Source organism: Rhinatrema bivittatum, chromosome 7 (assembly GCF_901001135.1).
Source record: "Rhinatrema bivittatum chromosome 7, aRhiBiv1.1, whole genome shotgun sequence".
NCBI lineage: Eukaryota > Metazoa > Chordata > Amphibia > Gymnophiona > Rhinatrematidae > Rhinatrema > Rhinatrema bivittatum.
In genome coordinates this window covers 140,417,851-140,430,714 of record NC_042621.1, presented here as the reverse complement: position 1 = coordinate 140,430,714, position 12,864 = coordinate 140,417,851, and the positions used below count along the sequence as shown (strand labels likewise).

General features: G+C 45.5%; 1 protein-coding gene across 2 annotated transcripts in view; it reads left to right on the top strand.

Annotated features, from left to right (window-relative positions):
* Nucleotides 1–12,864, top strand: part of CCDC113 (coiled-coil domain containing 113) — a 158,023-nt gene that overhangs the window by 113,682 nt on the left and 31,477 nt on the right. The gene's annotated exons all lie outside the window — the stretch shown is intronic.

The window sequence follows — 12,864 nt, the reverse complement described above, 5'->3', positions numbered from 1 at the left end:
TTATGTATTTGAAATCTTGCTTTAAAATAAAGAAAAAGTCCTATGAATAAACGTTTGCTGAATTGTCTCTCACAAAATAAAAATCTAATAAAATCCACTACTGCAAAAAATTCTTTTAGCTCACATTGAATATGTGTTAGTCAGAACACTTACCATTGTATTTTAGGTTTTAAGCAGACCCAGTCCAAGTCCTAGTCCTAGTCCCATTTCTTATCATCCATACCTTACATGTGTGATCTTTGTCTCCTTCTTGGCACTGTCTGATATCTGCGTGTTCTGTAAAGTCCAAGTGAATAACCTGGATTGGCCACTGTTGAAAGTAGAATACTGGGCTTGATGGACCTTTCGTTTGACCCAGTATGACAAATATTATATATATGACTTCAGTGCCAGGAAAAATAGTGGAAAGTGTTCTAAATATCAAAATCACAGAACATATAGAAAGACATGGTTTAATGGAACAAAGTCAGCATGGCTTTACCCAAAGCAAGTCTTGCCTCACAAATCTGCTCTACTTTTTTGAAGGGGTTAATAAACATGTAGATAAAGGTGAACTGGTAGATGTAGTGTACTTGGATTTTCAGAAGGCATTTGACAAAGTTCCTCATGAGAGGCTTTTAAGAAAAGTAAAACGTCATGGGATAGGTGGCGATGTCCTTTCATGGATTACAAACTGGCTAAAAGACAGGAAACAAAGAGTAGGATTAAATGGGCAATTTCTCAGTGGAAGGGAGTGGGCAGTGGAGTGCCTCAGGGATCTGTATTGGGACCCGTACTTTTCAATATATTTATAAATGATCTGGAAAGAAATATGACGAGTGAGGTAATCAAATTTGCAGATGATATAAAATTGTTCAGAGTAGTTAGATCACAAGCAGATTGTGATAAATTGTGAGACTGGAAAATTGGGCTGTTATGATCAGGAGGGATCGTGAACCCTTGGACCGACGGGAGGTTGATATCACCTTAGGAGATAGTTCCTTAGGTTTCCCCGTCGGATGGCGAGGCGGAACAGAAGATGGGACTGGCTGGCCCTCGGCGCTGAAGACTGAGATGGCTGTTGAAAGAGCGAAAGGTCGTGACGTCGGAGCAGAGTCAACCGGATCTTCGCCACTGGAAGCCCGCGGTCCCCCCAGGAGGAGCCCGTAGGTACCCTGGCCGCTGGGACTTAGGTGGACCTCTGAGAGGTCAAGGAGACGTGAGGTCGGTGCAAGGGCCAACTGGATCTTTGCCACTGGAAGCCCGCGGTCCCCCCGGGAGGAGCCTGTAGGGATCCTGGCCGCTGGGACTTAGGTGGACCTCTGAGAGGTCAAGGAGACGTGAGGTTGGTGCAAGGGCCAACTGGATCTTCGCCACTGGAAGCCCGCGGTCCCCCTGGGAGGAGCCCATAGGAACCCAGGCCACTGGGACTTAGGTAGGCCCTTGGAGATGATGGTCCAGAAGAAGTCCGAGGTTGAGTACCAGAGGGTCGTCCCTTACCAGTCCAAAGTCACACACCGAGGAATCACTGAGAAGAAGCAGGAATCAAGAATCCGAAGCACCAGAAGGCTCACAGAAGCAAGCAGCCTCAAACAACGAAGTTGCCAAGTCGAGGAGTGAGCGGAGGAAGTCAGCTTTTATACTTCCCTGGGTGCAGAGCAGAGTGGCCAGACGCCGCGAGGGGAGGCCTGGAGCGCCTCCCCCGCCGGCAGCCACCGCAGGGGTCAGCGCCGAGGAGCGGGGGTGACCAGGGCCGGGTTCCGGTGCCCTCCCCGACATTGCTGCGGCGGCCCTGATGCCGCGAGTCAGGTAGGGGATTGTGGCCGCCTGCGGCCGCAAGGCACAACATTGGCATCGAAATGGCAGATGAAATTTAAAGTGGATAAGTGCAAGATGATGCATATAGGGAACACCTGATACTGGTAGTGTTTCAGCAATTATCTGCCTGCCGCAGGGACCAATATTGCTGTGAAGTAACTATAAAGAAATAAAATTATAAAATAAATCAAACCATAATTAAAAATAAAATCAAAGAGAGTCTGTGATAGAGCTTACACTGTACCAATTGACATTGGTCTCATAACAGTAAGATGGTTCCACGGGAGCAGCCATTTTAAAATCCAGGGGAAAATATAGATTGACCAATCAGCTAATGTTTCAACATTGGTTCTTGTTGGCATCATTTTCCTATCAAAATAAATGGCAAGAAATGCAAAAGGCAGTCTTGTAGCAAAAAGATGACTTAACAGGGACAGCCATTTTAAAAAGCAGAAGAGATACAGTATCAGCTGATTGGTTGATCTACACAACATAGGAGTGTGAAGACCACAAAGGACCAATTAGAATGAATGGTGGGTGTCTGCTCAGAAAACCCCCATTACTATCGATGATGAAAAAGGCCTCTGTTCTGAAAATGGTGCCATCATTTTCCCCTGCTATCTTGATGCCTGAATCAGACACCTCATCAATAATATTCCCATCTAAAAGGGACAGCATAATTTTTATGCAGAAAATGTAGTACGATTTTATTCAGCATTACATGAAGGAAATGCCACTGCCTTTAGAAGAAAGTTCACCAGTTTTAGAAACCGTGTTGAATCAACTATTGTCTCCATCTCAGACTGAACCTTTCCAAAGACCTGAAGAATAGGAACTCTAAGCTCAGACTTTATAGCCTCTATCCATTTCCCTGATTCATACAAAAGATTAGGACTCAGAATCTTTTGAGTTGATATCAGCTTATTCCATTCCAGAATCACAAGGAATCCCAAAAGAACCAGAAACAGGAGTAATGTTTGCCAAAAGATCTAACTTATCCAGCATTCACACAGAAGATGGCAAATTCCATCCACTTTACAAGAAGACATTGAACAATCAGAAGAATTTTCAAGAATTCTAAAAATTAAAAACTTCCAAAACAACCCTCAGCTGCACGAGTGCATAAGGCTCTATGGTTTACAAGTGAAAAATTGGAATATTCCATACTATTTCTCTAGCACTCTGAAAGATGATCTCAATTACAAGGTCAGGGACTGCTCAGAGCCTAAGGTACAACTGTTGCGTGATTCCGTGGTAGTAGAATCGGCATTACAGAAAACAAAGCAGACAAAAATCTATTCCACCTGGGAAGGATTGCAAACTCCTGGACACCATGGGGAAGAAATTCTACTAAGCAGCCATTCGTCAAAGTAGAATTTCACCATATCAATTACAGATTTCACAATATTTATGAAATATACAAAAGTTCAAAGAAGATTCCACCTCACTACCATCTGAACTACAAGCAAAGTTTGAGTCACATGTATTGGAGGCAGAAGAATGCTCCAAGCATTTAATACAATCCATTTAATAAAAACCCTCTCTATCGCCGGCCCCTCCCTCTGGAACACCCTGCCTACTGAACTCCGCTTAGAGTCATGCCTGCGTAAATTTAAAAAAGGAATTAAGACCTGGCTCTTTAAACTGGCTTACCCAGACGCGGACCAAACTTAGCCTGCGCCTTAGTGATTAGTCACCGCCGCAAGATTGTAGATTGTCTAATTTACAATGTATAAAGTATATTCCTTTTCCCGCTATGTAATAAGCCTCCTTAATGTACTCCTTGTCACCTGGATTTATTGCCATTTAATTTGTTATACCTCCTCCACTCCTCCCCCCTTTGTTGTTCAACTGCTGATATATTAATTTTATTTGCTTTCCCCAGTCCTCCATTTTTGTATTATCAATAATGTTTAATATGTGTACTTAACTGGTTCTACTTTGTATTCACTGTTATTATATCCTGTATATATTTTTGGTTATTCTGTGCCTTAGAACAAGTTCCACCTGTTAGTACCTATCAGTTTCCTACCCTTCGGCCTTTCTCTTCCTCTTGCTGCTGCTCTTTCTCTTCACTTCTCCACTGCTCCCCTGCCCCCGCCCCCCCCCCCCTGTTTTTTGTATTTTCTACCTTTACCAGTTATATTGTAAACCGGCATGATGTACTCATGACTCTGCTCTCCTTATGGTTTTTTGTACCCCTTCCCCTGTTACTTGTAATTTCCGTTGCTTTTGTTCCATGTAAACCGAGGTGATGTTTCGACTAACATCGGTATAAAAGACTTTTAAATAAATAAATAAAAGTTAACAAATAAAATAAATAAATAAATAAAATATGCGATAACATTGATAAATCATCCAAGGTGTCAGCTGTTGCTATAGCCACTAGAAGATTGGCTTGGCTCAAAGTGTCAGGCCTCAGAGAGGACATTCATGAGAAGTTAGCAGTTGCATCCTGTGTAAGAGAGAATCTTTCTGGTGACAAGGTAAAGGAAACAGTCAATGTAATAAAAGAACAATGTATAATACTCCAAACATTAACTGTAGCTACATCAGATCCAGTTGCATCACAGAGAAGGTATTATTGTGATCTATAAATAAATGCTTAAATACTGGCAGCTTGCAGAAGGATCTTTGTTTTAGATAAAGTATGGAATATTCCAGGAGAGTGCTAGGCAATTCAGAAGCAGTCTCTCAGAGCATTGGTTACACACCAAATTAAATAGATTACCACCTCCAATTTGCACACCAATGAGCTAGATTACTTTTTTGTATAACATGTTCCCAATTGGTTAAAATTATAATTTTATCTCATATATGTTAATGGGACTGGCATTCTTGCAAGTCTTATGAAGCATGAGCCCCAAAAAGCAGGAATGATATGATATGTTGAACTTGACATAATTTTTAACCTTTGGCCGACATTCTAGCATTTCAGCATATTCTGGCATGTCAGCAATCTTGAATAATTTTACAAATCTAATCAGTACAGTTTTACAGAACAGTAATGATTTTCTGCTTATTTAGTCTGGCTTCAAAGAAAAAACTTTCAAAGTACCCTACCAATATTATCCCTTCAAGAGGCAGTACACATATTCCCAGAGATGTTACATACAATTTTCATTACCAATCTATACAACAGCTAGTGCAACCTAGACAGCAAACTAGAGACAGGCCTCAAAGTATGGTACCCCAACAACCTTTGTGGAAACAGACACAGAGCCTTTGACTACAATTGTCTTCCAGTTGGAGGAAGGCTTTAGCACTATCAGTGGAGCCTTATTACATCTGATCAATGGATCTTAAATATCATCCAAGTGGTTACAGATGAAATTTTGAAGGTATTCCTCTGTTAGGTTTCATCCGTCCTGATCAGATTTCCAAGAATCAATTATACCTAATAAAAAGGAAGTACTAGCATACCTCTTTTCTCAAGCATTAGAGTCTGTACCAAAGGAGGAGAAGATACTTTCTCATTTCAAGAAAAGATAGGGGGTCTTTGACTCATCCTAGATCTGAGGGAACTGAACAAATTCCTAAAATGCAAGAAACTCAAAATAAATTTCCTAGCAACACTCTCTATCTCTTTTAGATCACAATGATTGGTTATCCACCTTAGATGTAAAGGAAATACCTAAGGCTTATGTTAGAAAATTATTCCTATCTGTATATTTATTTTTTATTTATTTAGTGCTTTTTTATACCGACATTCATGATACAGATCATATCAAATCAGTTTACATGGAACAAGGGGGAAATAACGTTAACATGAACATAAAGATAGCGAAAGTTACAATAAAACAGGGGTACTCAAACTGGGAAGAAGAGGAGCCAGTGGTAGAGGAGATTCGGAACTAAACACTTATCAATACAACAATATTTACAATAGCGGTAGTGGGGTGCGTTGACTAGAAGGCCTTGGCGTGTGATTGTAGCTGGGGAGGTCCCAGATTAAGGGAAGGCTTGTTGAAATAGCCAAGTCTTGAGTTTTTTTCTGAATGTCAATAGACAGGGTTCTTGTCTGAGGTCAGGGGGATAGCATTCCAAATGGTTGGCACCGCTGTCAAAAAGGCTCGTTCTTTGGTGGCTGAATGGATGGTAGATTTGGCTGGGGGGGGGGGGGTGAAGCGATCCCCTGTAAGCTTCTCTGATGGGTCTTAGAGAGGTGTGGAGAGTGAGTGGGTATTGGATATCGATAGGGGTCTGGTTGTAAACTGATTTGTGAATGATGGTGAGACATTTATGTAAGATTCTAAAGTTTACAGGAAGCCAGTGCAGATTTTTGAGGATGGGTGTGATGTGGTCTCTTCTGTTGGAATTTGTTAAGATTCTAGCGGCCGAGTTTTGCAGCATCTGAAGAGGTTTGGTGGAAGAGATGGGAAGACCTAGTAGAATTGAATTGCAATAGTCTAATTTGGAAAATATAATGGCCTGGAGTACCGATCTGAAGTCCTGGAAGTACAGAAGTGGTTTGAGTCTTTTTAGCACCTGAAGTTTGAAGAAGCAGTAATTGGTTGTGTTGTTGATGAACTTCTTTAGATTTAATTGATTATCGATTACAACACCGAGATCTCTTGCTTGGCTGACCAGGGTGTTGGTGTGGGTCAATTGAATGTTATCACTGTGGCTGGAAGATATAAGGAGCAGTTCCGTTTTAGATGTGTTCAGAACTAGGTTTAGGTTACTGAGGAGGTGGTTGATATCTTGGAGACAGTTGTCCCAGAACTGAAGTGTTTTTGAGAGGGATTCGGTTATCGGGATCAGGATTTGTACATCGTTTGCGTAGAGATAGTGTTTAAGTTTTAGATTGGTAAGCAACTGACAGAGGGGCAGAAGATATATATTGAAGAGTGTGGGTGACAGGGAGGATCCCTGCGGTACTCCTCTTGTGGAGTTGATGCGTGGAGACTCTTTGTTATTGATTTTTACTTTGTAGCCTCTGTTACTGAGGAAGGAGTCGAACCATTTGAGGGCTGTTCCTGTTATCCCGATGTCTGAAAGTAATTTTAGGAGTGATTCACCGTGTCAAATGCTGCTGCGATGTCCAGAAGTACTGGAAGGAAGGAGTGTCCAGTGTCCAGATCCATGATGAGTCCTTCCCTTTGGTCTTTCAGCCTCAAGAGTTTTCACGAAATATCTAACAGTAGTAGCAACTCACCTGAGGAAAAACAATGCATTAGCTAGTTAGACGACCGGCTAATTTCGAGCAGATCGCTCCAAGAAACCAAAACTTCCACAATGCTAACAGTCCATACTGTCCTCTAACTAAGACTCATCTGATGCGCTTGGGGGTGGACCCTTGTCTTGGGGCAAAGGTGGAACGCCTCCTGAAAGGAAGCAGGAGATAACTGCCCCCAGGGGGTGGAGCACTGGAAGAGACAGAGGCTAGGAAGAGCTTCACCACTGGAAGCCCGAGGAACCACCGGGAGGAGCCCGTAGGGACCCAGACCGCTTGGACTTAGGTGAGCCTCGCAGGGTCTCCTAGGAGAGTGAAAGTCTGGCATGCCCATGGAGACAGGGGGAGCGCGATCGGGTTCAAGGATGGCAACTGGTTGGAGCAGGAAGAACCAGAACAGAGTTGGTGATGTTAAGGCGAGGAACAGAGCCAGAATCTGGAGACGAGGTCAGGCAGGTGAAAGGTCAATGTCCAGAGGTCAGTCCAAGAATGGTCAGGCAAAGCAGAGGTCAGGTACCGGAGGTCAAACGAGGTCAGGCAGGCGAAAGGTCAATGTCCAGAGGTCAGTCCAAGAATGGTCAGGCAAAGCAGAGGGTAGGTACCGGAGGTCAAGCGAGGTCAGAGGCAGGCTGAGGTCTTGAGGCTGGCGGCAGGCAGGCAGGTCAGGAACAGGCTGTGGTCTTTGTGGCAGGTAGGCAGGTCAGGAACAGGCTGTGGTCTTTGAGGCAGGCGGCAGGCAGGTCAGGAACAGGCTGAGGTCAGTACCAGTAAGACAGTCCAAGGGTAGTACTTGGGTAGACAGACGAACACAGGAACAAGCAGGAACAGGAACTAGGATGCAGGGACGAGTCAGGAACAGAACTGGAACAGAAGGATCCTGGAACAAGACTAGAACAAGCAGGAACAAGTACAAGCGCAGAGGTAATCTCAGAACAAACCGACCCAATTGCCAAGTCAAGGAAGTGAAGACAGGAACTTCCTTATATCGGGGGATCAATCAGGTCGTGCCTCAGAGCTAGAACCCGCCCTTGGCCCTACATGAGTCCGGGCAGTCTGCGCGCGTATGGGCATGGCCAAGATGGCCGAGGACGCCAAGCCTCGGCATGAGGCCCAGCGCTCAGTGGAAGGCCCGGCGACCGCCACTGTGGGATGCCGGGGCCTGGCAGGACTGGCAACCACCCCGAGGAAGGTCGTCCCGGGACCCGCTGTGGGACCATCAATGTGAGCAGGTCCACGTGTGGGACGGCTGCGGGCGGGGCACATAACAGTAACCCCCCCTTCTAGGCCTCCCTCTACGCGGTTGTGGTTTCTCAGGATTCAGTCTGTGGAAGGTCTTCAGAAGATCCTTATCAAGGATGTTTTGGGAGGGTTCCCATGAATTCTCCTCGGCCCCATGGCCCTCCCAGGCTAAGAGGTATTCCTGCTTGCCTTGGCATCACTGGACATCAAGGACCTCTCTTACCTGGAGAGAAGTTTCAGGTTCTGCAGAGATCCGTGGAACAGGAGGATCCTTGCGTGAGGGCCAGGAGAGAACCGACGGCTTCAACAGGTTCACATGAAACATGTTGTGGATACCCAATGAATGAGGTAGCTGGAGTTGATAAGAAACAGCTCCCACTCTTCGGATCATGGGAAATGGTCTGATGTATTTCGGGGACAGACAGTGAGAGGGAAGTCTCAGTCAAATGTGTCGAGCACTCAGCCACACTTTCTGGCCAGGACGAAAGAGTGGAGCAGGTTGTCTGTGAAGATCAGAAGTGCGCTTGGTGCGTTCAGCAGCTCGTGACAGTCGCTTTTTTACACGGGTCCACACTTGGCAAATGGTTTGAGCCATGGCTTGAGCCTCTGGAGACAGAACCGTCAAAGGAACAGGAAGAGGCAGTTGAGGCTGCCGTCCAAAGACTACTGCAAACGGGGATGTATCGGTGGCTGCTGCGACATGGATATTGTGCGACAGCTCAACCCAGGGGAGAAGATCCGACCAATTGTCTTGCTGGTCATTTACATAGGAATGTCTTCAAGGTCCGATTGGTCCTTTCGGCCTGCCCATTGGCCTGGGGATGGTAGGCCGACGTCTAACTCAAGGAAATATCGAACTTTTGACACAAGGAATGCCAATATTTGGCGGCAAACTGTGGTCCCCGATCAGATACAATCTCCTTGGGGAGTCCGAGGAGGCGAAAGATATTCTTCAGGAAGAGCTTCACCAGTTCCAGGGCTGAAGGAAGGCCCGGCAAAGGGATAAAATGACCCATTTTCGAGAAGCGGTCGATGGCAACCCAAATCATCGTGTTATTCTGGGAAGGAGGTAGATCAGTAATAAAGTCCCTCGAAATGCTGGAACATGGCTCAGTAGGTGTTGGGAGAGGCTGGAGCAAGCCCCAAGGCTTCCCTGTTGGTGGCTTTTGTTGGGCGCAAATGGGACATGAGTCTATATAGTTTCGTGAATCTTGCATCATCGTAGGCCACCAATAATGCCTGGCACGACCGGGATGGCCTGCCAGTTTAGAGTCGTGAGCCCATTTTAAGACACGTTCATGTAGCCGTCGGGGAACGACAGTCTTCCCAACCGGGACTGTAGTAGTTGCAGCAAGGGAAATACAAGCAGGGTCGATGATGAAGCTGGGAACTTCCGTAACGTCCTCAGGCTCGAATGACCTGGACAGTGCATCAGCGCGCAGGTTCTTGGAACCAGGATGAAAGCACAGGTTGAAGTCAAACCTTTTGAAGAATAAGGCCCACCAGGCCTGACGGGGGTTCAAAAGTTGAGCCTCTTTGAGATGTTCGAGGTTCTTGTGGTCAGTGAAGATGGTAAACGTATGTTGTGCCCCTTCTAACCAAGGGCGCCACTCTTGAAGCGCCAGCTTGACCTCAAGGAGTTTGTGGTCACCTACGGTGTAACGTTGTTCCATGGGAGAGAACTTATGAGAATAGAATGAGCAGGGAGTTAGTTTGCCCGTGTAGGAGTGTTGATTCAGAATGGCTCCTTCGCCGATTGCTGATGCGTCGACCTCCACAATGAAGGGACGTTTGGGATCCGGATGAAAGAGACAAGGGCCGGAGCTGAAGGTTTCCTTAATCCTCTGGAAGGCAGCAATTACTTTGGGTGTCCAAACTCGGGTGTTGACCCCCTTCCTAGTCATAGCAGTGAGTGGGGCAACTATAGAAGAGTAATTTGCAATGAAGCTCCGGTAATAATTAGTGAAGCCTAGAAAGCGTTGTAACGCTCGAAGGCCTACTGGCTGGGGCCAGTCGCGGATTCCCTGAAGTTTCTCCAGAATCCACGATCAGAGATGATGTATCCTAGAAAGGGTAAGCGATTCCGCTCGAACAGACATTTCTCCAGCTTTGTGTACAGATGGTTTTCTCTCAGATGTTGGAGAACGATGCGGATGTGTTCGCAGTGGGATTCTAAGTCCTTAGAGAAGATCAAAATGTTGTCGAGGTATACAACTACGAAATTGTACAGGAGATCTCAGAAGATTTCATTCATGAGGCGTTGGAAGACAGCTGGAGCGTTACATAGCCCAAAAGGCATTACCATGTATTTGTAGTGGCCGTCTCTGGTATTAAACGCAGTCTTCCAAATGTCATCAGGTTGGATGCGTACCAAATTGTATGCACCTCTCAGGTCCAGTTTGGAGAAGATTCATGCCCCTTCAAGGCGATCGAACAGTTCGCTGATGAGGGGTAGCGGGTATTGATCCTTACGGATTACTGTATTGAGACCCCTGTAATCGATACAGGGACGTAGTCCACCGTCCTTTTTCATCACAAAGAAGAACCCCGCTCCTGTGGGGGAATCAGATGGACGCATTAAACTTTTCTCTAGATTCCCTTTAATATATTTATTTATTATTTTTTTACTATACCGGCTTTCATGACATGAATCACATCAAACCGGTTTACATTTAACAAAATGTGCAAGGTAAGAGAGAACTCAAACAACTGGAACAAGAGCATTGTAAGGAGAGTGACAGTTACAATAAAACAGGGAAATAAATAACTGGGAGCTGGAGGAGAGAAGAGGGGCAGTTAATTGACAGCAAATTATTTACAAGGTAACAAGATTGAATCCGATAAGATGTGATTTGTATAGTAGATGACATTGATAACAATGTGAAGGTGATGACAGCGAAGGACATAGTTTGTTATTTTAAATCCATTTTTGATAATGTGATTGAGATGTCGGGTGTAGGTCTCAGTCAGGGATTGGAAAGGCTTTTTTAAAAAGCCAAGTTTTCAGCCTTTTCCTAAATGGAGTTCCATAAAGGTGGACCTGCTGTTGAGAACGCTCTGGCACTGAGAGACTTATGATGAATGGTTTTTGCGTGAGGCACCTGAAGAGATTCTTTGTAAGATTCCCTGATGGGTCTGGCGGATGTGTGTTTTTTGAAGGGAATTTGTAAGTTGATCCGTGCTTGTTGGTGAATGACTTTGTAGATGGTGGTGATGGATTTGTAGATGATTCTGTAGTGGATCGGTAACCAGTGAAGGTCCTTGAGGATTGGGGTGATGTGGTCCATTCTCCTAGAGTTCGTCAGGATTCTGGCAGCTGTATTCTGCACCATTTGTAGAGGTTTGGTATGGGAAGCTGGGAGACCCAGTAGTAGCGAGTTACAATAATCTAGCTTGGAGAAGATTATTGCTTGAAGAATTGTTCTGAAGTCCTGGGAGTGGAATAAAGGTTTTATTCTTTTTAGGATATGTAATTTGTGAAAGCAATCTTTGGTGGTTTGGTTGATGACATAGCCTGAGTCTCAGGCTGTGACAATGGATAGGTTCTGCCGTTGGGAGGTTTAGTGCCTGGCAGGAGTTCAATAAGACAGTTAAACTTGCATAATGGAGGCAAGGTATCCGCTTTCTGCTTAGAAAACACATCACTGAAGTCAGCATACTGCAGAGGTAACCCTGGAAGGGTAACATATTTCAAGACGAGTATCACGGGGGATACCGGATGCAGGCAAGTCTTTTGGCATTTGGGGCCCCACTGTACCCATTGCAGGGACTGCCAATCTAACAGGGGTTCATGGACTTGGAGCCAGGGTAACCCCAGGATTACCGGATGGGTTGAGCATTTTAGGATGTAGAAGGATGTCTCTTCCTCATGGAGGGTACCTACAGTGAGATGGATAGCCACTGTCTGATGAGTAATAAGACCTAGAAGATGTTCCCTCTGAATGGAGACAATCCGAAGACTCACCTCTAGGGATTGGAGAGGTATCTTCAAGAATTTGACGATGTCGTCCGTAATGAAACTACCGCTCGCTCCGGTATCGATGAGAGCAGTGGTCACAAAGGTGTGGGCCTGGTTGCCCAGGGACACAGGAAGCAGAAGTTAAGGGCCAGAAACAGTTGCGCCCAAGCTTGGGACCCCCGCCGGGCTCAGGCGTTGCAGTTTCCTGGACGGACAGGGCAAAACTGCAGACAATGTCCAGAAGTGACACAGTAAAAGCAAAGCCCCTCCTTTTGTCAACGGAGATTTTCAGTCAGAGACAATCGCCCGATTCACCTCCATGGATTCTACCATGGATGAAAGTGATGGTGCAGGAGTCTTTGCTGGAGTTCTGGGTGCACTTATAGGGTGCACTGGAGGAGGGTGTGGAGCCTTTACTTCTAGGCGTCTTTGCCAGAGGCGATGATCAATTCTATCGGCAAAGGAGATCAAGTCCTCTAGAGACGTGGGAGTCTCACGGACAGCAAGCTCATCTTTCAGAGCACAGGAGAATCCATCTAGGAAGATGGCTTGCAGACAGTGTTCTTGCCACCCAAGTTCTGTGGCCAAGCTCCGAAACTCCATAGTGTATTCGGAGAGGGTCCTTGACCCTTGACGGAGGTGGAGTAAGCTATGACTAGCGATAGCCATACGACCTGGGTCCCCGAAAGTCTAC